Source organism: Halictus rubicundus, chromosome 1, assembly GCF_050948215.1.
Source record: "Halictus rubicundus isolate RS-2024b chromosome 1, iyHalRubi1_principal, whole genome shotgun sequence".
In the NCBI taxonomy this organism is placed as follows: Eukaryota; Metazoa; Arthropoda; class Insecta; order Hymenoptera; family Halictidae; genus Halictus; species Halictus rubicundus.
The window spans coordinates 12273969-12299218 of record NC_135149.1 but is presented as its reverse complement, the minus strand read 5'-3'; the positions used below and the strand labels follow the sequence as shown (position 1 = coordinate 12299218).

Sequence of the window (25250 nt, the reverse complement as noted above, 5' to 3'; positions counted from 1 at the left end):
CACCAACTTATTGGTGGCATTTTTCTAATTAAAACGACTCTAAACACGATACCCGTGTTTATATGCGCTGTCCATTTCTACGTTCGGCGCGGTCGACGCGGTCACAAAATGATAGTATCCCTAATCTATCTACGTCACAGCAAGGACCCGAGGATCGGGCTTAGATCAAGACTTTACTCCATCTGACAACAATGCTTGGCGCAAGACGGCAATCAACATTTTTAGACAGAAATGTCTGCTCCTCACCCAATGAAATTCTCAGCAGACATTTTTGCATAAAAATTCTTCACTTCAGCGTTGCTGTTAGTATAATTAAAAAATGATTCGGTCAACAGGTGCAACGAGCAAAGACGACCGAACTTTTTCCTAATCGAGCAGTATTCGAGGACGGAAAGTTTGTCATGGGCGTTCGCGCAATTTCCCCAGAGCGTCGCGGGACAAAGCGTCTCGTTAGCGGGGAACAATCGGCTGTAAATCGTTGACCGATGAAACTCCGTGGACTAATTGCACCGGGCGAGGTTAAGAACCGTCCCATCTGTACGTCGTCCTTCCTTCTTTGACCGCGACCCGGCAATTTAACGCTAATCCGTGTCGTTACGTCACGGCTGAATAATTCACGTGCACGTGGCCGAGGTAATTCCTGCAGTAGGTTTGTCCGCGTGTCGAGGTCGGGGAAAGTCGGAGTTCATGCACCCGTTAGGTCAGGGAAGAGAGAGAGAGAGAGAGAGAGAGAAAGATCTATCTGGAGCATGGAACGATCGAGCCTTTCCTCTCGATCCATACTAATCAGCTTCAACCCACACCGCTTGCCTTAAAGAGATCCAATTTTTCATTGCGCTATCTTAAAGTGCAAATTAAATAATATTCTGCACGTCTGATTGGTAATATTTGAACGCGTTTTCTTGAAACAGTGATTCGAGGAATTTGAGGCCTGGATGATAAACGTCGCGGAATTATCCCCACTACCGCGGGGTATACCCCGTGAGGGGCCGCAAAGGTCGAGAGGCCTCGGACGCGGACGAGTGTAAACATAACACGGCTCGGGTATGTCCCCTGGATGATGTCGAGATCCGTGTTGTTGACATATATCGAGAATTCACTGTAGTGGTTTAACTGGCCTCTTATAAATCGTGCGAGTAGTTGCAACAGTTTTTGATCCATCATCTGCAGTGGAATTGTGGCGCGTTAAAACTCGTTTCAAAATGACATTTCCAGAGACTGTTCTCTTAAGAAATTCAGGGAGCATTCGTCCCACGACCGCTAAAACATGTCTTCCGAGGAATTCGTGATGGGATTGTTAACACGGAACCGCCGCGAGAAAGGAAAAATGTCTCACGACTGTCATCTTGCCGGCGACTTATCTCCAGCTATCCCGCGGAATAATCGATTACAGCCGATGCCGCTTTTACGAGCTCCAATGAATGGAAAATGAAGGCGAGCACGTGAGGCTTATTGCTGGAGACCGGGCTGCCAGTGCTCGCAGGAAATTGTTCTGACGTTCGGAGATATCCTGCTTCTAATTTTAACAGAACTGTCGTGCTCTGAAAGCAACGTTCCTGAAATTCTCGATTTTTAATCTTTGCGTTTACCGCGAGGATTCTGTAAGTCAACGAAATTATTTTTCCCAATAGTCTCGACTCTCGTAAACTGGGAAGCATTTAATATGTTCGAAGATTGGAATCGATCAGCCTCCGTTAAGCCACTCAAATCCGCAATCACAGAGGATGTAATAGAGTTTCCACGCAGCTTTAACAGCAAAGGAACACGATATCCATAACAGAAGAGAGGCAAAACAGCCCGGGCAAGGAAAGTGCACCGGCGAAGAAGCGCTTTAAAGCTCGCCGACACTCATGGACACGCCATTAGCATCAAGTAGACGGCCCCGCCGATGCTTTCCTCGCTCTATGAGAACCTCCTTTATGCGAAACCGTATCTCGCGGATGTTCGCGCGGGCTACCGCTGCGTTTTTGTTGCAAAATTTGAAACGACTTTCGAGGAACCTGGGTGCCCGGATAACGAGAGACGGCGAAGGTGGTTTCTTTTATCGGAGCCGAGCCGTGCTCGTGGCTTTTTTTGGTAGCGAAGAAACCGCGTGGGCTACGGCGGATCACGATTAAGAATTCAAATTACCCGCCGCTTTAAGATTCCAAGGCGATGGTCGCTTCGCCTTGACGGGATTATTCATGCCCGGCTGTGTTTGCTTCCATTACACTTTCCAGAGACTTGATCGAGCTCTTTCGAGGGCAGAAACTCGAATACAATTGTCAGAGAATTGTTTGTTAGCTTCGAAGTAGAAAAGTTTTAGGATTCTCGAGAAATTGATCTTCTAATTTTTTGAGGGCCGGTTCAGGTGTCTGACCAAAGGATGAATCACTTTCTACCTTGCTCGGATTGACTGGAAGGCTCTGATTAGAAAAATTATTTGGTGGGAATTACTGTCAAATCTACACATTTTATTCGGTTTAGTAGAGTTTAAGTTGGATTGATCATTCCGGCTGTAACACATTTTTTTTCCTGCTCGTTTGTCAGCCAGATTAATTGTCTGAATCCATTAGTTGGACTCGTGCGACAGTTCTGGGACTCGGCAGGTGTCAGACAGACACTTTAATTGAAAATATAAGTAGGTGGAACGCACTGCCAAATCTACACCTCTTGGTCGGTTCATTTGATTATTTTATCTGCAAAAGAATTTTTGTCTTGCACATATCTGAGCTAGACGAATTAGCCGGTCAGTTAATTGTTTAACTGCTTCGGGACTTCATCTCTTTGTTAATTCTATGCTAGGGGTATAGCCCGGATAATTCTCACCATAGCATTCTGAACATTAGTTTCAGGTGTCTGATCAAAGGGTGTCATTTTCTACTGTAGCTGGATTGCTATCCAGACGCTCCTAGGACACGTTACCCGAATTATAAATATAAGTACAATAGAGACCTCTTATACCGAGCCACTATTACACGAACCCACGTCCCAGCGTGCTATTATCCAACGTGTTCGGATAAACGAGGTTCAACTGCAGTTGAAAACAACTATTAGAGCAATACATTTCAATCTATCCATTAATCTAAACCTCCAAACAGCCTGATCTAGCCACAAGTGAAATTCCTCGCACATTTCTCAACTAGATAAATCATCTTAACCCGCACCGTACTAATTCGAGGCTAGACCACGACCCAAACATTCCCACATCTTTCAAGAACCCTAACCGCCTTCTATTGGATTCAATTGCGAGAAAGTGGAGCATTCGCACCAGTGAAAAGGATAACTTCGCGAACACCGTGTATACTCGGCATGGCATCGCCGGCTGAATTGAATCCGCTATCTGCGCGGCGCATCGCGGCAGGTATAAATCATTTTTATTCAAGCGTTTCTCGATTATGCTCGCAGGCCAGAGGCACCAGGATCTCTCTTCCCCGTCAATGACGGCTAATCTCGCCGGCATGGCAGATGGAACGCGTTTAACACCCGCGCGCGCGCCTCGCAGACACACCGAAACACCAAGCTGGTGCATTTGGTTGTAGTCGATCGCGGGTCGATCGAGATCGCCAGATTATACTCGCCGGCCGTGTACAGCCTCTTTCAGATGAGGAAGGAATCTAAATGGGCCTCGGGTATCGCGGACGTCCGACGTGAGACTCTAACGACGCAGTAAATCCCGCGAATATTTGCCGAACACGATAAGCAAGGAGCTGCTCTGCGACGTAGATATCGTTATCGAGGGCGTGACTTCGATTGCGGAATGAATAGCCCTCTCACCTGCTTTTATTTCGCGGAAAACGCGCCGACGATCAACGAAAACATCGTTATAAAATTTACAGCGGGTTTGAAGACGTTTGGAAACGTTTGGGAAGGTTTGACCATGTTTGAACGCTGCGGTTAATTTTATACATGCTATTTTAATATGCTGTTTATTATTATCCTTCTGTAGCTAGAAGACGTAGATAAAGTACCGGTAAAAATATCGCGAGCTTAATTAATTAATGGAGTATTTCTATCCTATCTCTATATCTCATATCATACCAATTTATTAACGTCTTGTATATTTTTGTCCATGTAATATTTCGAGCGATAAAAAATTGAATACAATATTTTAGAAGCGTTTTAGGGATGGCAGTTGCGAAGTTTGGGACAGTTACCGATCGTTGGAGGTGATCGATCACCGTTTGGCAGGAGGAAATAAGTCTCGGTAGCCAGAATTGATGGTGCACCACCTACAGAGGACCACCCTGGGTTTTTTCGAGGAACGATACTCGCTCGAAGGCTGAATTTGAGGCTAATGAAGGGGGTTCTCAACGACGCTGACTGAAAAGCCCCCCGGCAAGATGGCGCTCGCGTTGCGTGTTTCGAGATATCCATTAAACCTTCCAAAAGGCTTCAAACTGAAACGCCGGCCGCTTATTACGTCGACGGTATCATGAGAGGTTTAACTCTGCGAGCTCATTGAAGTAAATGTAAAGACCTCATTTATTTTAATCTTAATGAGCCGTTATTTTCCTTCTTTCGGACGAATCTCAATTTACAGGCCTGCCATCACCGGTTGTAAAGATACATTTTAACTAGACCGTCTCAAAGGTAAAATTAGACACTAGTTTCTAACTAATTTTTCCTTTGAAGAGAACTTTAAAAAATTCAGTCGAACCTAAGTAGAAAATAAGAAGATTAATTCGAAGCAGAAAGCAAAGCTAACGTTGAACACATTCCACCAAAATTTGCCAATCCTCATTCGGGAATCGCATTTTATCCATTCAATTTATTGTCTCAATTATGGATCTCTGAGCACTTAAAAATTTATAAAACATAAGAAAATATTCTACATTTTTACTTAGAAAATGAATTAATATTTTTCCTGTTTTCAATTTGACAAATTGAAATTCCTCTGTGAAAGAAGGATTTGGAGGTCAAGTGAGAAGTTTGGATCGTAAATGCAGTTGGCAAATTTTTTGGTTGAATGTTACCGACGTATACGCCGGTGTGAATGATCGAAAAAATTACTTTGGTATTCAGATCGATTGAGGTCGAAGCGACAACACGACAAGTGCACTAATCACTCCGGCGACCACTGACACGTCGGGATCGAGACGATCTACGAGAAGCACTTAACACGTGCAGGCTGCAGCTGCGACTGCGACTGCGACTCGCGCAGATTGTCCGCGGGATAGCGGTGTCGCCTTTGGCCAATAGCCGCCCGCGATCCACGCGGATTTATTGTGCCAAATGATACGTCCACGCAACGATTACGTTTCTGCTCGTCTGTTATTGCGGACTCGCCGTTTCCTTTTCCAACGACGAAAATGCCGATCCGAGCCAAGGACGGGATCACTCGAGCGAGACTTATATTGTATGCGACTTCGATCCACGCGCACAATATTTCGATTCGACGAGTTATCGATGGTCATGCACCAATTCGTTGCGCCGGCCAGCAACGGAAATTAAATCGACGATTGCAATCGGGAAATAAATGGAAACAAATAGACTAGGCGGGCGTGCAACAACCTTCCCGTGCGTTTAGTTTCACGTGGTGTGCCTCTGCTAATCGAAAACACACTTTCGGTGTAATTATTTCGAATTCCTCGTCACGGATGTTGTTACAGATCTCGTGTTGAAGAGAGCGAAATTTGCGAAATGTTCCTTTGACCATTTTAATTAATTCTACACAGTTTCCAACACGGTTTCTTGTTTTAACGAACGGTACACGTTATGGAGCAGAGAATGCGTTTGAATTTAGCATAGAAATAGTTGCATTTGCCGACAATTTTTATTCATGAAAGTGCGGTTGAAAAATTTGTGAGATTTTCTAAATCTAAATTGGTACCAATTAATATCAAATGGTTTTCAGCAATATTTTTCATGGCAACACACGGTGTCTCTTAAAAAGCAGAAAAGACACTATAATTTAGCACAAAAATAGTTGCATTTGTTGACAACTTCCGTTCGTGAAAGAGTAATTGAAAACAGTGAAATTTTTTATATTTTCTACCGACTGTTTAAACGAATTTAATATGAATTCTATACAGTTTCCAACGATATTTTTTATTTTAACGAATAGTGCACCTTGAAGAGTATACAATGCACTATCATTCCATATAAAAAAGTGGCATTTGCTAGCAATTTTCATTCATGAATCTGCGATCGAATGCAAGGTTTTCTCGCACAGTGGTTCTACAGACCATAAACCCGGAAACAAATGCTAGCGAACAAGAAGATGGAGATGTCCAGCGACACGTCAAGGGATCACGTTCCTAAAGATCCTAAAAAGTTTACAGCAGTCTCGCTAATCCAGCAACAGCTCTCAAACGTCGCGTCGTGCAGCGAAGTAGAAGTGCGAGTATGGTATCGACGAATGATTTGCGGCGTACGGCATTAAATCGGATTAATACAGGAAGCGATAAACCGTATCTGCTCGAGCACCAAGATAAAACGTTCTACGACTGCTTCGGGTCGGAAGTGCTTCGACGGAACGGTCGTCTCCACGCGAGCGATCGTAAACAATTGCGCTTAAACATGATGCTCGGGTTGGCGTGCTGGTTGCACCTCGCTAAGTAAACGATGAAATTAATGGTGGGACGAGCATCGCCACGGGTCGACCTTCTGAAGCGGTGCCGGCCGATCCAGTTTTATTTCGCGCCGCTTAATGCCCCCACTGCTCGCGCGTTTTACGGCCACCGCGCCGCCGGTCGATTGTTGGCTCGGGAGCTTGTAAACATCTGTGGGAAATTCCTTGGTTTCTCGACTGGTCAGGAAGTTTCGCCGATACCCGAGCGGCCCGATACAGTGCGGTTTAATAGACAATCGGAACTTGCTCCAGAACTTCGGTGCTCTGGTCAGGTTCGCGGGAGTCAGAAAACAAAGAAGTTTGGTGCAATTTGTTGAGGAGAGAGAGAGAGAGAGAGAGAGAGAGAGAGAGATGCGCACGACTGTTAATTTATTTTTACTCTACAGGAATCGCGAGACCACACTAAATATTCTGTGCTATTTCTTAGACGGGGGATGCGCGTGCTTATTTTGAGTGCACAGGAATCACGAGACTTCAACGAATATTCTGTGCAATTTTTTTAGAGGAGGGGATGCGCACGACTGTCAATTTATCTTGACTCTACAGGAATCACGAAACCTCACTGAATATTCTGAGCTATTTTAGAAGCGGGATGCACGTGCTTTGTCAACTTATTTCGAGTCTACAGAATTCAAGAGTATATAAAATGCTCGTTAATAATTTTCCGACAACCATTGGAAATTTCGCCAATTACCCATGGATTATAAATTCGTCAGCACCTTTCAAACAGCTTCCAACTCGTCCGAAACCACCGAGCGTTAATTCCCGAGCAACAATCGGCCTCGGGTAAAATTTCTGTTATCTCGGGGATCGGTTGGCAGAAACTTTTGCGAGGCAGTGTACCCTCTGCAACGATCTCATCGGGCAGATTCGTTTCACGCTGTTTAATGGACTCGCGTCGTGGCCGCTTGTCTTTATGGCACGCGAGTAAGTATCCAGGCGCCGCTAGAAAGCGCCATATTTTCCGCGGCAACGTGCGGAACGTTGGAATCCATTGAAACGCGTCGACGCCGTTCCGTTTTTCTCCTTCTCCCTCTCTCTTTCTCGTCCTCTCTCACGCATACATAAAACCGTGTATTAATAAGCTCTCTCGTGAGTTCTCGCGTAACTCGTCGCGGTGAATATGATAATTAGATTCCCGCTCGGGGGACGTCATCGTCCCAGCCGGTTCTCCCCCCGGTTCCCTTCGATTTCGACGCTCTTTATTTTTCACCCGTTCCTCTGCCCGCCTCTTCCGCTCTACGCCATTCACGGAAAGGATGGAGATTACGCGACAGGGTCCCGGCTTATGGTAGTAAAATTTGCCATCGGCCGGTTTCTATTCATGCGACCCGTCATTATCTTTCGGCGCGCGGAGAAAGAACCGGCCACGCGAGAAAGAGGAACGGCGAATGACAGAGAGAGAGAGAGAGAGAGAGAGAGAGAGAGAGAGAGAGAGAGAGAGAGAGAGATGAAAAACCGAGAAAGAGAAAGGGAGACGCACGAACGAATTACTCGTTTGACGGCCTTATAGAGATTCATGAGACGCCGATGGGAAGTGGGCAACGATCCAGACGGAATATACCTTCTTCGGGATCGGAGACAGAAATGCAGACCTGGCGGGGGCGTGGCGGCCGTTTGGAACTCTGATCTTTGCACTAGCACTCCTCGATGTCCCCAACAAATTTACAGAAATTTGACAGTTCTCATATTAACAGATTCAAGTATCGGCTCCGAAAACCTCTTCGAGAGGGTTGAAATGTCACTGAACGCCGACCACACCACTGACGTGTCCAACATTAAGATTAATTATAAGACTGCGGACTTTTATACAGAATCAAAATTGTGTGTGCGTCGACGCGTTGACTGCCCCGTCAATCTCCACAGAGGTCACACAACATCAAAACAACTTATTTAATAAGGCAGGAACATGAAACGCAAAATTTGGTGTAGCTAGACAAGGGGTCTTAGTGTCAAAAACAGAAATTAAATAAAAATGTACAATTTCTTTTAATAACATGAATCGCTTCCATATTTTGATGTTATACCCAATGATTTGTGTAACCTGCAGAAAAGATAATCTACTGAATAGATTGTAATAAAAATTCAAGTTCGGTAAAAAAAAAAACATCGGCGCAGTCAAAGTGTTAATCGCAAGGAGCTGTGTACACATTCATTTCGTCGGATTATTTGAAAAATAGTAAGTGTTCGTAAATACTTAAGACTTTACTGTTCCGAGCTTGGAATTTCCGATTTTTGTCGCGAACAAACTCGCAGTCCTGGACCGTGATTTATGGCAACGGCGATCGCAGCACGGGGAACACGAAAATCACTGTCTAGGATCGAGTTCTACTTGGTGAGCGAGAGAAGAAACGCGTGTTCCGTTCACCGGGAGCACAGAAACGGCACTGTACGTTTGCAAATGCTGCACGATGCTGATCACCACCACCACCACCACCGCCATCGGCACAGTCATCGCGATCGCCATCAACCACCACTACCATCGGCTACGTCACACCATCGGCATCGTTCACCGGCACCGTGGACCCGGGCTATCGTCATCATCATTGGAGGCAGGCCTCGTTTTCTTCCTACGCAAGACGCTGGCTTGGCAAAGTTTCGGTCTCTCTGCCTCCGCACTCGACGGCAAATAAACACGGGTTTGTACAACGGCTGACAGTGATTCTTGTCGGCGAGGGTTATTTAGGATTGTCTAGCTCGCGCAACTAGGCTTGTCCACGGTTTTACGACAGGAGGAATTATGGGAGACGTTCTCCAAAATCGGCGATCATCGACCGAGCTTCAGTTTGTAGCCCTGAGCGTTTAAAGTGTTGCAATTTACCGTGCCGCGCGTTTTGACAAACATCGTCGAACGTACGAGCCCGCAGACGAGAAAGGAAGATTGTCTCAGTGCATTTCGCTCGCCAAAGCTTCCGTGTGCGTGTCCGTCTCTGCGGCAAGATGCAATTATAAACGAATGGACGGTTGAGTCCACGCACGGAATAGACACGTGACGAGCTGAGTAGTTGCCGGTGTTGGTATCGTCTGGCATAGTTATTGTTAGCGTCCGTGTCTCGTGCACGATATTCAGCGAGGACGTGGATTTTAATGAGCCCCTTTGGCTGTCAGTGGTTGCTCGTTTGCAGCTCGTTGCCGTCCGGTGACGCAAAATAATGCCGAAGTAAGTGAAACGAAATAGAATCTTATTTGGATGTTGTGGAAATTCGAATACAACCCCTAAACTCCTTTCGCGAACACATTCCTCACGAATATATGCTCTCCGCCATCGAGCTAAAGCAATCTTCCAGTTAATTCCAAGTTTGCTACTTGTGGGGGACTGTTCGTGCAAAAGTTCTTTAATCTAGTCCAAACATTAGTCTCATTCCGCCGATGGAAATTGCGACATGTTTCCTATAACGATTTTACAAATTCACAATTGAGAAGCATACTTCGAGGAATTCTGTGGAAACACGGTGAAACCACCAACAACAGCTTCAAACTTTCTCAAACGTCATTCTTTACTAATTTCATTTACCTGAAGTACGTTAATTCTTCATGAGCTTCGCGCGTACTATAAAATAAAGTTCCTGCCACTGTGCTTTCCAAGCCAAACGCTGTGTCAAACACTGTCAAACACGGAAATCTCGAAGCAATGAACTCGGAAAGAGCCGAATGAGTATAGAAAATCAATGAACCAGCTTCAACATGAACAAACCTGAAGGATAATGTATAAACCAAATGCACAAACTCGCTCTCGGACATTGTCAAACATGGTCAAACATGTCGAAACATAAAACTCGGGTAAAAAGATTTCAGATTAAATTTGAAAGAGGAGTTGCTCAGTGACTTACGACAATTTTGAGGCATCACTTCACAGAAAGCTTACTAGTATATTATTCTCAACAATTGGACCACGCCAAAAGACAACTTACAAATTTTCTACAAAAAATGATCCTGTAGGAAATGCCCGGACCAAGTCATTGAGGATGGTTTGAGCGTTCATTGTCAAGATTGCCACGGTGTTAGAGCAGGACATATTTGAGTCTGATTTGCAGATATTTTGCTCGATCGTATTGGGCTTGGAATAAATCCTATTTGCCCACGACCCATTCACGTAGTTCCTGACCTAGGTGAGCGTGTGTGAACGAGTGAGGCGCGCTTTCGCGACAGTGTACGGGCATTGCGTGTTTGCAGCGGACCCCTCTACCCATTCGACTGGCCTCCAGTCTCCAGTCCTTCTACGGCAAGACTCGGTGCGCTCCTGTCCCGGCCCCGTCGTTGTCCTCGCCGTGGTCGATCGTTCAAGTCGATTATTTCGTGCGTGTACGCAAGCGAGCTGCGCGGCCGTGCCTACCGAGGAAACGGTACTCTCGACGTGCCCGAGCCGCTGAATTCGACACTTCAGGTTGCTACATCGCAGCAGAGCACTCTTCGAATGCGGACGGTGTCGTAACACGTGGGCAGGCGGACACGAAACAGGCTCCGGACACAGAAACTAATTATTCGTGACATACAATGCCGGTCACCGGTCCATCCACCCCTCTTCGAACACCTAACGGCAGTCACCTGCCGTGGGCAAGTCCAAGGCCGGGTCTATCGAGACCCGTACACTCCTTTTAACACTGGGTTTACGGGACCTGTCAATATCGCGGGTTCTAATATTTTTCATTAAATTATTCAACAAATTTCTTTCTTTCGGTGTATATTATTAAACATGATTAAAAATTTGGATAGATTGTAACATAAAATATCCGCTTTTAGGGCTCCTAGGCTGTAGTCCTTGTGTCAGCTATACTTTGAAGTATTCAACAAAACAGGCCTAAGGTGATGAGAAGAAATTTCACGGTTATAATAGGGTACTTGGTTGTCTATTTTCAATTTGTGTAAGACTACGAAAAAAAAAATATTGCAAAAATCGCAGAAGAACTGGGAAATTAATATGGTACATATTTGCAAAATTTTCACCAATTTTAAAACGAATATATTCTAACAAATAATTTTTCAGATCCTCCACCCTTATTTTTCGCAAACGAACGCGATTATCTCTGACCATTTTGATTGATTCAACAGTTCCACCCCCTTTTCACGAACCCGACGAAGCAGCAATATTAAAATCCGCATTATTTCGGCTGACGTTATAAACGTTCAAGCGATCGAACGTTTTCGGGCAGCCGCAGGGCACCCGCAAAATAAATCGAGTTGATTTTGCACGCCCGTGCATGACGCCACCGTCGAAAACTGTTTAACCGGATTGATTCCGGTAAAACTGCCGGGTGTATCAAGATTAATCTCGATTTGACTGCCATGATTTCCGCGCGGAATAAAACGAAGATTAATCGAGCGGCCGTCGCCCGCAATGATCGTCGGCGTTCAATGCACGTAAAACACAATCGTATTTCTTCGAACAAGCAGCGTGTTAGTTACACATCGCGTCGTTTTAATCGGGATCCGTGCGAACCGTTGCGGAGACCGGTAGCGGGCTGCAAATGAATGGCCGGCAATTAATAATTCATCATCCGAGCCGGCGCGATTGCGAGCTGTAAGGCCACGCACACGCGTTCGTCTAAGAACGGGTAGTTCCACCGGCTGCGATACGCATTGGCGAGTACGTTCGCAAAGGACACGTGCCATAACGCGTTGTATGCATCGGCACAGGTTAGCTTTTAATTGGTGATCGCGATAAGCTCGCTCGGCCGTAATTACTTCTAATTCTTTCCTGTGTCTTGTTTACCGGAGTCTCTCAATGACGCTTTTTAGGGATGCTGATTCGAATCTCGGGAGTTGAAGTTGCAAGGATGCAGAACCTTTAACGATATCCTGTTAATTCAAATTATACGTTTTGCATCATTCTGTGCATACAATGAAATTGGTTTTATCATCCGGACAACTTTAAGATGTTTATGAATAATCGTTAAACGATAAAAGGCTAGTTGTGAAGGGGTCGCACGAAATTATTTTTTTCTGTCTTCAATCATTGAGACAGAATGTTTAGAAAAATATGTTAGTTAAAGCAGACGTGTAGCTACTATTCGCTTTTCGGTTCACTCAAATATCTTCAATAGTATTCGAGAAATAGATTCGGAAATTTATAAATAAGTAATAGAAACTCGAAACTATTTTTTTCTGTCTCTTATGGTTCAGATATAATTTTGGAAAAATCATGATAAACGAAGAAGGCATGTAGCTACTATTTGCTCTTTATTTTATTCAAATATCTTCAGCAGTACTGGAGAAACAGGTTCATAAAGACCTAAATTGTCATTTTCATTGTCCTCCGAATTTTGACAAGCAGGCCTTCTTGCAGCCTAGATCTTGAGGTTCAATTTCAAGAATAAATCGATCTAACGAAACTGTCAATACGGTGAAGTAGAAATTTCTTATACGACCGATTGGAGACTAATTTATGCAGGACATATTGCTGATAGAAGTCTTTCAATCGTTCGAGACGCATATTTCTCTATAATTTTCCTGATTAGCGTCGATCCTGGGACTATGCAGATTTATGACGAGCGGAATGCGAAGAGGATGACCGTGTAGTAACGCCATCAATTGCAATCAAGCATTGCAACAGTGTAATAGAATATTCCGGCCGCCCTCAGTTCTAATCTATCATCATCCTTGATTCCGTGGCGATCACGTAATTCGATCGTTCATCGCAATAAAAGACGCGTGCCGCGAGCTACAAACACAACGTGCAGGTAACGAGACGGTGTCAACACTGTCAAGTATGCCGGCGTGCGTTCACGAGGATCATACGTGACGCTCGTAACGATTACTAATCACGTACGCCGGTGCACGTGTAGCTGTTCGGAACGAGAGCCGGACAGAACCGTGTTAAATAAGTACAGGACGGGCTGGATCTCTCCAGTAGCCTAATAATAGTCTGCTAGGAGCTGAGGTCAGGCCGCATAATAGGCTCATATGTCACGGGAAATTTACATAAATGCACCGCGAGAGGCAACTAGATCGCTGATGAGCAACGCCGACCGCGCGGTGCATCCAACGGCCCATGCGTGCACTTCTTCTTCCTTGCAACGGGCTTTCCAGCGACAGCTGCGATATCTTAGCCTCTCTCATCTTGCAAATAGTCTGTTTAGCGGCAGACACACAAATCGCTATATTTGTCGAAATTTATTCCACGTGTCCGCCAAATTTTTCTAACAGTAAAGGACCTAATTACTGTGCCTATATTAATTATATTTATTTTTCAAGCATAGTGAACATTAAAAAAGAGATATATAACATATAATATATTAACTGATTTTAATGAAAAAAATGTAATATCGCTTTTGTAATATTCGTTATGCTTTGGAAATAAGTGTCATTAATATCGGTACAGTAATTGGGTCTCTTAGCCTATATCACTACCAGATGACGAATGCATTTTGTGAAACGCATTAGTCAAACTCGAGGTAACTGGAATTAAATGAAATTGATTATCCCTGATAAATGGAAAATAAAATACTATTCGTTTCTATTCAATTTCTTACGTTGGATAATTTTTTAAAAATTGCTTCTATCTTTTCAATCCTCCAACGTACATTAGAGAATTATTGCATTACATTACTCTGCCTAAAATGAGTTCATAGTTAATAGTAAATTGAAGACAGAAGCTTTCCTATGACTTATTATGCAATGAAAATATCTAAATAGTTTCTTATTTGATTCTGCAAACTGCAAATTTTTAGAGGCCAAAAAGATTCACTAAATTTCTAATTCGAAGATCGGTCAGTCAAATTGGAGGGAGTCCTGTGACCGAGAATGGGACACAATCCCGAAGCCATAAGTTCGTACCGTGGCATTCAGGAAGGTTCATTGAATTTTCTGTTCGTTGTTTCGAGCCACCTAATTGTAAGTTTCGAAGGTAAATTCAAGAGTTAACAAGTTCCTAAATACGAGAGACGAGGAGAACCCGAAGTTCTGAAGTCGGAGCTCGTTACGTGATCCTAAATTTTCAGATTAGAAAGCATACAGCGATATCCCAATTTAAAAGATCAAACGAGCTACTTAGGCGCACGCGTCCCAAGGACCCAAGGGTCTCGATGAGTTCTAAATTCGGCTTCTCGAGTAGCTTATTTACCTCTAAGCTCGAGAGTTCATGAGCTCCGAAGGAGTCTAATCCCAGGACTTCAAGAAGCTTAGTCGACTCATAAACTCGGGGATTTAAAATGCTTCGAAACGTATGTGAACATTGTACGTGTCGCGAATTTCTCTTTCCAAAATACGCTGCACTGTACATTCAACTAAAGGCTCGTTAAAATCATTTTACAGATTTCAGAAATTAAATTTCGAATTCTTGAAAGACATCTTAGACTTTCTAGACTCATCCTAGATTTTTTACTTGATTCAAAATATTTTTCATGAAAGCTGCAAAATAAAATTAGCACCATGGAAAATTTTCACCATTTCATTTCGTCTACACAGGAGTCAGCTGTCGAACCATTCACGTTTTATCACTGTACCTTCGGTACCACGTTCAGTGTACTCATTGCGGGAGATCCAGATGTGAAAATCGTTTGTAATTCGCCACGCATTGCTCATCTTCCGATTGATCAAGGATTACACTAGTAAATTACAGTTTCGTAAGCCTATTAACGGTATCCAGTTTCCTGTCCTTCTGATGGATTGCATTACAATTTCGACGACAGACAGCAGATAGAAAGGAGCAGGGAGGGGGGGAGAGAGAGAGAGAGAGCAAGTGAAAGATAGTTCCACAGGAACCAGTTCTCTCAGTTGAACACCGCGATCCGATTATCGAAAATCGGCGCGCATGATTCACCGCCGGCAAATCCAGATCGGCCGTTGTCTCACCAACACAGGCCGGTTCACGCTCGTCTGAGCGTGTCCCGGCTATTTCTACTGTCGGCCAGTGACGAGGACAGAACGAAAAGTTGGTCAGCCACCGTTGCGTCGGCAAGTGGTGGTGGTATTCCTAGGTAGCCGATCTGGGACAAGGACGCGTGCACGAATCGCGCGTAAGGTGAACGAATGCGTGCACACTCCCGGGGATGCACGCACGGGAAGACGGAACACTGTGGGAACCGGATCCTAATCGTCTGTCGTCGATACAAATGCGCGCAGCTGCCTCGCCGAAGCGAGATCGATGCAATATTTCACCGGGCGAGTCGTTGCACGCCGGCAATTTCTTTTCCATCGCACATCGCCGATGCTCTCGCGTAATTTATTTCGCGGCTTCTGCTGATTTTTTTTAATCCCCACACTGACAGTACTTTGATTCATGGCCGCCCGCAGCCACAGAAAAATCTGCCGCGCCTCCGATGCAGCGTGGTTTTAACTTTCGATTGCATTTCTTCGCACGTATCGCGCTCGTGACAATAGAGACGCGTAATTTCAATTTGTTTTTGAATTTCGAAGGGATTCGTGTGACATAGAACGTGTCCTGAAGCCGTAAAAAAAATCGCACATCAGTTTCTGCTGTGATAATTGTGTTAGAATTTCGGCTAAACTTTACTTCAGGAAAGCAGAAATTTGTTATGTGATTTAGTAGGTTTTGACGAGAACATGCCGAAAATCCAAGTTTTACTACTAGGAGATCAGTAGTTCAAAAGTTAGGCTAAACTTTACTTCGGGAAACCAGAAATTTTTAACATTTTTAAAGTTAATCCAGTAAATTTTTTCGAGGAAATACCGAAAATCCAAGTTTTAATCCTAGGAGATCACTAGTTCAAAAGTTACGCTTGTGTAAAGATGTGCGATTTTCAGCGTTTTCGGCAGGTAAGATCGAGTAGAGTACAAGACGAGTACATCTTCGAAATATTTTTGATATTTTAAGAAATCCTCGTCGGGTTAATCGTCCTCGTGTCCCATGTTTTCGAAGATTCTGATTCTTCTTGGTGGATATCGAAGGAACATTAAGAACCATCTGGATATACAAAAGATAACGGAAGAAACGTTTGCCGTGAACGGAAAACGCTAGCAGCGTGCTCAATGAAAAACACAAACTGCGTTCATCCGGAAGAGAATTATGAAAGTATTAACTTCAACTAGCCGGAACAAAGGGGATGAAAATTTCCCGGGGAGTTTCCCGAATGCCCGTGGGTGATTGAACGGTTTCTCGCATCAACGTTCGCAATTTTCCAACCGGGTATTTTTCAGAATAAAAAGACTTGTTCGCTTTTATAGTATGATCTAGCGGCGCGACGGCGGTAAAGGACCGTTCCATTTTCGTTGATGAAAATATTTTACGCGACAGGAGGGGAGTGGGGGGTGGGAGGAAAAGCAAGTTTGATAACAGTTGGTTTATCGGAATCGAATACCTTTTCCCGCCCTCTGTCACGTATAGCGGATTTCCGTGCAAATGGCCCGGTTTTCGACGATGGGAATTATTTTTGTCCCCGCCCGTTGGAAAACAAAGCGGCTGCACGCTGACTCTAAAAAAAATCGTTTCCACGGCTCGACCCCAGCCTTTTGTTCGGCCACGCTGTCGAAGAAGAAATTGCACGGCAGAATGAGAAGAGAAAACGCTCCGGCGAGACAGAGAGATGGGGTGACGACAAAGACAACAGGCCATTGTCTTGTCGCTCGGTCGTACGTCTTCCCGCTGTTACGTCACCATTGTTTACTCTAACCCCGACGATTCCTTCGACCATGTGCTTTTTATTTCGTCATTTCGATACCCATTGTGCAATCGATTCGCCGTTTCGCGGCCGGGTTCAACGACGCTCTGGATGATGACTCCTTTTTCTGGGACAGGTCTCGTTATCCTTTAAGGATCAGGAAAATTTCTATTTGTTTTTGTAGGTTACATTTTATGCAATCTAATACAGCGAGACGAAAGTGAAAGTAAAAAAAAAAGGATAAAGTTCTAGATCAAGTATTATAAACGAATCTCAGATAATTAAAAATATTCTTCAGACTTTTGGATCATAATAAATTTTGTACACATCTTGCGAAAGAGCAACAAATTCACATATACCTTGGATGTTCGCGGGATGCAGATTGCCGCAGTGGTAAAAACGCGTTTTAAACGTTCGACGATGAGATAGCTCATGCGGATCACGAGATGCAATTTCTAAAGGATGCCAAAGGTCAAGCCGGCGACGTTCAGCGACAAATTGAAAGCGGTCCGCGCGCCGAACATGGGCAACAGTGTGCTCGTGGTATACCATCGAAGAAATATATTACCATCGAGGTACGGCGCAGATGGTCGGGAAACTAGCATTAGCAGTGGGACTAGAAATCGCGGAGAGGAAAGCGGACGCGTAATTATGACATTCTGGTTGACAATATCGACGGACAGTTCGGTGAAATCTTTCATGCCGCGAACGGAAGCTGACCGTATCCGCGAGATCCATATACGGGACGTTTTTCCAAAGATCAACGCTGACACTTTCCAAGAACACACTTTCCTCCACTGAATGCAAGCTGTTAGAGAGTTGCGACAGAATTCCAGGTTTCTGATTTTGGAGCCGAGGTGCTCGGTTGTTTCCTTTGAATATGCCGAATTAACTGAATACAATGAAGAATCGAAATACACGAATATGAATATCAACTGATACTTTATTGTGTGGAATCACAGTAAGCTTGCAATCAATTGAACAGTTACACATAAGAGAAAAGGATCATTTAGACTCATAATTTATAATTACAAGGGGTTGCTTTTCACGGGTTACATTTACTGAATTTTTCTCCTAAAAAATATTACAAATTCATCCGTGTCTAAAATTTTTTTTCATGTATGAGACTACCATGGATTTCAAGATTGAAGCCCCCCCCCCCCCACTCCTTTACAACCAGTTCTTAAAAATTTATGTTAAATTTTTTTTAGTCGTTTTATCGACTAAAAACAACTTTTTCAGGAAAATAAGGATCTTACACAACCGAATCTGTCCCCCATTTTTGATTCATAGAGCGGGTAAAAAAAATTGTACATCAATGTTCGAGGTGTCGTTGGAAAGAGAAAGCATCAATCTTCGAATCTGTGGAAGATTCTGTCACGTAAAAATTTTTTTGAAGTTTTTAGAGATGTTTTAATTTACACCATTTTCAAGAAAAATCATGTCATCAGTTTTGCATCCGCCATCTTATGCAAAAAATCTTAAACGAATCTGAACGAGGACGTGTAAAAGCAGAGGTTTCAAGCTTTAAAATGAGTTCAAGTTTATCGTTCTACGATGATTATTTACGAAGTTACAATTTATTAAATATCGCCGTTGATCAGCCCTTTATTGAAATCAACTTTGAAGTAGAAAATGCCATTCATGATCAGACGCACCGTACATTCGTGTGTAAAACTGACCTTAAAAATGAGATGCAATGTTTTTTACATTTTTGGGTGCAAAGTGAACTGACAAATTGGAAAATTATTTTGTAGTGGAATTTCAGTATTTAAAAATAATAATTTTTAAATGATTCAGTAGAATTGTTAGATGTTTCAGAAGACTTGTTAGGTGTTTCAGGAGAATTGTTAGACGTGTCATAAGGAAACTCACTGACCAGTTTGCGTGGCACAGTTTCGCGGGAATCGCCGTTGCTCAGCTCCTTATTCGACACTTGGGATCAACTTCGAGACTGCGATCGGATTGCACAAACGAAGTCTGATATATCGCGGAAACAATGTTCGACTCCAGGGGTCGGCGTGAACGTAAACACAGAATCTCGCGCACAATTGGCCGTCGGAGGATCGGAGATCGGTCTGGCCGACGTGGACGGCGTCGAATCGCGCGAAAACTATTAAGCTTGTTCTCGTCCCTACGCGTCCCGACGCCAAGAATAAACCTAAGTCTTCCCCACCATCGGAACCACCTTCTCGCGCTGGTTCTAGAGATTTTCGTCCCTCCTTCACGAAACTCGTTCTCTGAGCGCTAATTATGGCGGCTAACAAGACCCCGCGATTCCCGAGTTCAATTAACGAAAACTTTTCACAAATAATCGGACATTTTCAGTATTTAATTTTCCCAAAGTTTTAAGGACACAAAAATGGGCTTATCTGCACTTTGGGAACCCAGAAATTTTCCAATATTTCGCAACGATCATCAATCGACGTTAAAAAGCGAGAAAAAGCATCAAACGAATAACTCCGTCATTTTGGAACATATTGATTTTAAAAAATAAGAAAATAGAGCTCAATGTTGGTTCTTTGCACCACAGAAAAATCATAATCTTCCATTCGCTAATTGCCTCGGAAAAAATTCGGGAACTTCGCTGATTTTCAAGTCTCCTTACTCGCAAAGCAGTTATTAATTGAGACTCGGTAGACTTTTCATCATCTTTTCATTCGATATTCACCGTTCCCTTTTCACGTCAAAGTTTATCGTCTGTGCACAGAGAAGCTGAAAGGGAATCGTTTTTTATAAATTTGAAGGGAAACCGAGCGGAAGGCGTTTAACGATCGCTTCCTCTTCCGTGTAGCTCGCTGAAAACGATACCGAGATCGATGCCTCTCTTTCGCAGACGAAAATGCCGCGCCCTGGCCTTGCCAAAGAAATATACACGAGAAGAAAGAAATATTACGATGAGAAAAATGGAGACCGGAGAAAGGGAACCTCCTAAAAATCTCGGGAGAAAGATAGAGGACGAGGGAGTACCGAAACTGTGCCTTTTTGAAAGAGAAATTCTTTAGCTGTGAGTTACGACGAGATATTTTCTCACAGACCTGTTATCTTGTAACAGAGTTTGCTTTTAATGAGGTAAATCTTTGGAGATCATTTTGCTATGATGTATGAAAACCTTCAGAGATCGTTTTTTAACGAGCAGTTAAGTAAATGTGTTTCCTATAAATCTGGAAATACTGCACTTCATGAGAATAAATGATTAGACAATTTCTTGATCGTTTCTCTTTCAAAGGCTTCAATTACGATGTAATGAAATTAGTAGCCTGATTTGGCTTCGGTAAATTCTTTTATGCTTTTCAATGTTGCCTGCTGAGCTTAATAAAGTGTTTAATGAAAATGTTGAAGATATTGTACTACATAAAAATATTACTCTTTCCAGTCACAATAATGTACTATTTTCTTGTTTAGACAACGAAATATTAGTATTTCGTGCTTAAAATAAATTCAGGTACTCAATAAACATTCTTGCGAGGAATTGTCAACGATGAAGTAATTCTGATCAACCTAACAGTGTAACAAATCCACAAGCAAGCTCTTATTTATTAGTTTCTGAAAATAATTACCTTCCAAAGGTATTTTAAAATATTTGAGGGTACCTTAACATGTTTTGACACGTAAAGGCACTTTAAAAAGAATGTTAAAAGCAGCCTAAAAATATCCAAAGTAGCCTCTCAACACACTCCACTAAAATTTGAATTCCAGTCAAGATTGATCGACCTGAAGTGACTTTACCAGTAGAACTACCCTAAACGAGACTGATGTATATTCTTGTAATACCATCGTCTTGTATCGAAAGAAAACTGTAGCGAAATATCGGCGTGGGTCAGAAATGACCACGGCACAGGCCTAGAAGTCGCAGGATTCCGAGGGTTAAGAAACAAGTGCGTTTGCTTTACCGAGTCAACGTCTTAATTGAATCGGTGATTACCGTGTATCCGCTGGTTATAAAGCGTCTTTTCAATGGGACCCCGTTGCTGGGGCGGCAGAAACTGTGGAGGAAGAATAGCGGGAGATAAGGGATGCAAGGGGACGAGGAAATGAAAGGGGACAGACGGTAATAATCGCCCGCGGCGCGAAAAACACAGTTCCAAAGAGCACGCCGCGCCGTTTCCGCCCGGAGCCCCTTGATTCAAGGGGCGTGCTCTTAATTTTAGATTTCCACGTTGCCATAAGGCGCCAACCCCCTCCTGCTCCTCTTCATCCCCTTAGACCCGTGGCGGTCCGGGTCGGCTATGAGAAATTGATAGAGCAGATGTAATAAAAGTTCGCGAGGCAAGCACGCCCGGGAAAACAAATCCCGAAGAGTGCTTAGCACCCAGCAGCGCTTCGAACAAATAAAAACTCGCTGTTGAATCGGGGAAGAGACTTCTGCTAAATGAAGCACTTCCTCGGGAAATAAATACAGAGGGAACTATGCCCGAGGAAAAATATCATGCCCCTCTGATCGGGTAGAAAACAAACAGCGAACGGAGATGGTTCGCGTCGGTAAGTTTCGCGAGACGAACTGGCTGAAGAAATAAATAATCAATGGTGGAGAGTATGGTGGAGATGCGAGCGAGGTGATTGACAAATTTTATTTGGTGCAGTGAGAATTTTTTTACCAGAAGAAATTATTATTATCTTCAGGGTGTATTAATGAGAAGATGTAGAAAATGTACGAGATCGTGTTTGAAGATATAAAGATTTAGTAGACTCTGAAAGATCCGAAGAATGTCTCTGATAAAGTGAAAATATATTAAGGGTTGATTTTTCCAGTCTAGCTTAACGAAGGAGAGAAACCCATTTCTAAAGGTATGAAAAGAGAGTTACTACTTGTAAAAAAAGAATGATGAAAATGTATAGTGCCGTGTCTAAGGTTCTAATAAAAATTATGTAGACTACGAATGATATATAGAAGCACTCACCTAACTAAAGATACCAAAAATGCATATAAACAATGTATTTCTTTCCGAAACGAATAAAGCAGTGGAAGCTATTTTCAAACACATGAGAAAGTAACTATTTACACAGGAAAATAATAAAAACATATAACGCCATCTCTGAACCTGTTATAAAAATTGTATAACCCGTTGATCATCCGTAGAACGATCCCTGAAACTTTTCTTCAACGGCCCCCTTCCGAAACGAAACAAGAACAGTTTCCGAAGAAGTAGAATGAGATACTTATCGCAGAGAAATAAATAAACTGTGGAGTGCCATGTCTGGAGATGTCATAAAAAATATTGCAGCGTCTGAATGATTTACGAAACGACACTTAGGACACAGAATGGGAATTCTTCCGTTGGGGCGACCTTTCCAGCGAAACTTTTTATCACACCCGTAAAAATGTATAAGAGAGGCGGGAACTATGTTTGAAGACATAATAAGAAATACCGACAGTTCTCAATGGCGCGGAAAACGACTTGGAAACAACGAAGATTCATTAGGCGAAGAGAGTTCCTTTCTCGTGGAGCACGGAAACTTTTCCCGGCGCGCCGGAAGAGCGCGTAGCTCGTCGGCTTGTTAAAGTCGATCGTTCGTGAAGAACGCTACTCGTAGAATCTTATTTTCCATCGCGTGGGTGCGATGTGTGGGTTCGTGTGATGTGCAACGTGTTCGCCGTTCCGGTTCGAGCTCGTGGAGACTTCCTAGTGCGAAGCAAACTGCAAGGCGATGCTCGTGGAAATTCATTTTCTCGGCAAGTATGTCGAAGAAACAATGCCATTCGTAGTCTGACTCGTTGTACGCTTTTATTAGTTTTTACACTGACGCACAGAAGTGGTTACCTCTCTTATTTCAAAGCAAATTGCAAGACAGTGGTCGTAGAAATTCATTTCATATGCAGAGTGAAAGAAGTAGAACGTGCCATTCGTGATCAGACTCGCTGCAGAAGCATACATTAACGTGTTTTCAAAAATGATGAGGCCTGGGCATCGAATACGGCAAATCGAGATGAACGACACATAAAAATGTGAATTTATGATCCACCTAATTTATTAATTTTCTCCTGCAAATTTTATTCAATTATAAGTGAAGCGATTAATAAACCTGTAACAACTTAATCCCAAAAGTTTAATGGAATGTTCTGTGTATTTACAAATATCATTTAGTGAAATAATTTTCCCATAATTTGGTGCCGAAAGATTGCCCGATACAGGGAATTCTCGATATATGTCAACAACACGGGTCTTGCCAGCGTCGTGTATCGTGGAGGACGCCTCCTCGGCACCCGAGGCCTCTCGAGCTTTGGGCCCCTCGCGGAGTATACTCCGCGGTAGTGGGGATAATTCCGCGGCGTTTATCATCCAGGCCTTGGCGACATATACAGAGAAACCACTGTGAACGCATTCTTTTTGACAATCCGTAAGGAAAATGACAAAGAAATGTTGTAACACATTATTTGGAGCACATTATTGCTTCATTAGAATAATTTGTGCACAGTCTGGAAAATCATGAACGGAATTCGTGCTTTCGCCAATCAATGGAGAAGAGACGTTAACGAAAAGAGGGTTCGGATTACGAAGACGAAGTTGTACCGTTGTACCTGAAAGTGTATCCTCGATCGGCCGTTGCCGGTGCGCCGTAAACGCGCAAAGTTCCCGGTCCAATGATCATTGAACGAGCCCGATGGGGGATTCGTGATAGTCCGCCGACCATAATCGTGCCGAGTCGTTGCCTCGATTTCCCCGGGCCGAATTCCGACCTACGTTAAACGAAACGTAGCGAACGGCCGCCCACGCGGCTTCTTGCCCGGTTCACCGACCCGTTTCGAACATATTCGGAACGGTTGCGTCACCGCGATGCGTCCGTCAAAAGCCAATGGAACAAAAAAAAAATGAAAAGGGCGACTCCGATTCAATTCGTTTCGTTAACGATCGGCCCGTGCTTCCAATAAAGCTCCTGACCCAAATTGGCCGTGATAGTTACGGTCGCGGCGATGTTGCTCGTTCGCGAGACCCGAAGTGGAACTATGGGATCCACCGAAAATAGGGGACACAACCGTCAACGTGCCTCGGTCATGAAACTAAAAATGAGAACATCATCTGGAATAGTTTGATCAAATAGGAAAAAGTCCCATAACTATCCCCAGTGTAGCGGGGATACTCCTTCAGGGGCCAAGAAGCTCTTTCTGCAGGCCGATATTTTTCTGTTTTGGACATATATCGAATAAACACTGTAATAATAAAATATAATACGCGGAATAATATTTCTAAAGATATGCGAAAAGATATGCAAAAATTCTGTGGAATGATCTGCAGAACGACTTTAACGGAGCCATACTATTTTAAGGGTTGGTTTTCCTGGAATAGTTTCTAGCTTACCGAGTGAAAATAGGAGATGCGCGAAGAAATGGTGATAATTAACGGTCGTTGAAACTACTGGATCCAAGAGGAAGTAACGAGGAGGCCCGCATATGGTTGCGAGATGGGCTGGGCCGATTGCACATCGAACGGATTCACCGCCGGCGATGACCTCTTGGGTGTGACCGAATCGAAATCAATTCCGACGAGCCTTTTTCCAGGACAAAAAGAACGGAAACTATCGCTGTCATCCAGGATACCTCGATTGTGTCTAGCGACGCCGGTCTTCTTCCTGATATCGACAGGCGACGTCAACGTCCGGCGGCCGGTTTTCGTTTCTGATTTTTGTTTCCGACGGGCGGTCACGAAATTGTCCAACGTGAACGGTTTTGATGCGATGATAGATGCTAATCGAAAAGCCACTCGGTGATTCCAAAGAATTTCCACTGTGACGTACCGACAGTTTTAACGTCCATTTAAATGAATGGAGACTATAAAATTTCACATGCGAGAAAATGTAGCAAAGATATCATTTCTATCGCTACCAACAATATCTTGCAAATATCAGAACGAGGAAAAATTCCTTCGGCTTAGCAAAATGTTTCTCAACCCAAGATCACCAAAGTAGATAATTCCGTCGATGACCAGACCACCGCGAGAACCTCTCAAACCCGAAATTGCCAGTTCCAGCGATGATCAATCATCAGGAAATAAATCCGCTGACTTCCTCGATTTCTCCTCCACCGAAAAGAGCCTTTGCTAGTAAATTTTGCGGAACGAGCGGGTCAAAAGCGTGAACCGCAATAAATTTGGCGAAGCGACTCGCGTAAACAGTTCCCCAAACCCTTTAAAGATGACCGCCAA

General features: G+C 43.6%; 1 protein-coding gene across 16 annotated transcripts in view; it reads right to left on the bottom strand.

Annotated features, from left to right (window-relative positions):
* Positions 1-25250, bottom strand: part of By (focal adhesion protein tensin) — a 247087-nt gene that overhangs the window by 21764 nt on the left and 200073 nt on the right. The window lies entirely within an intron of this gene.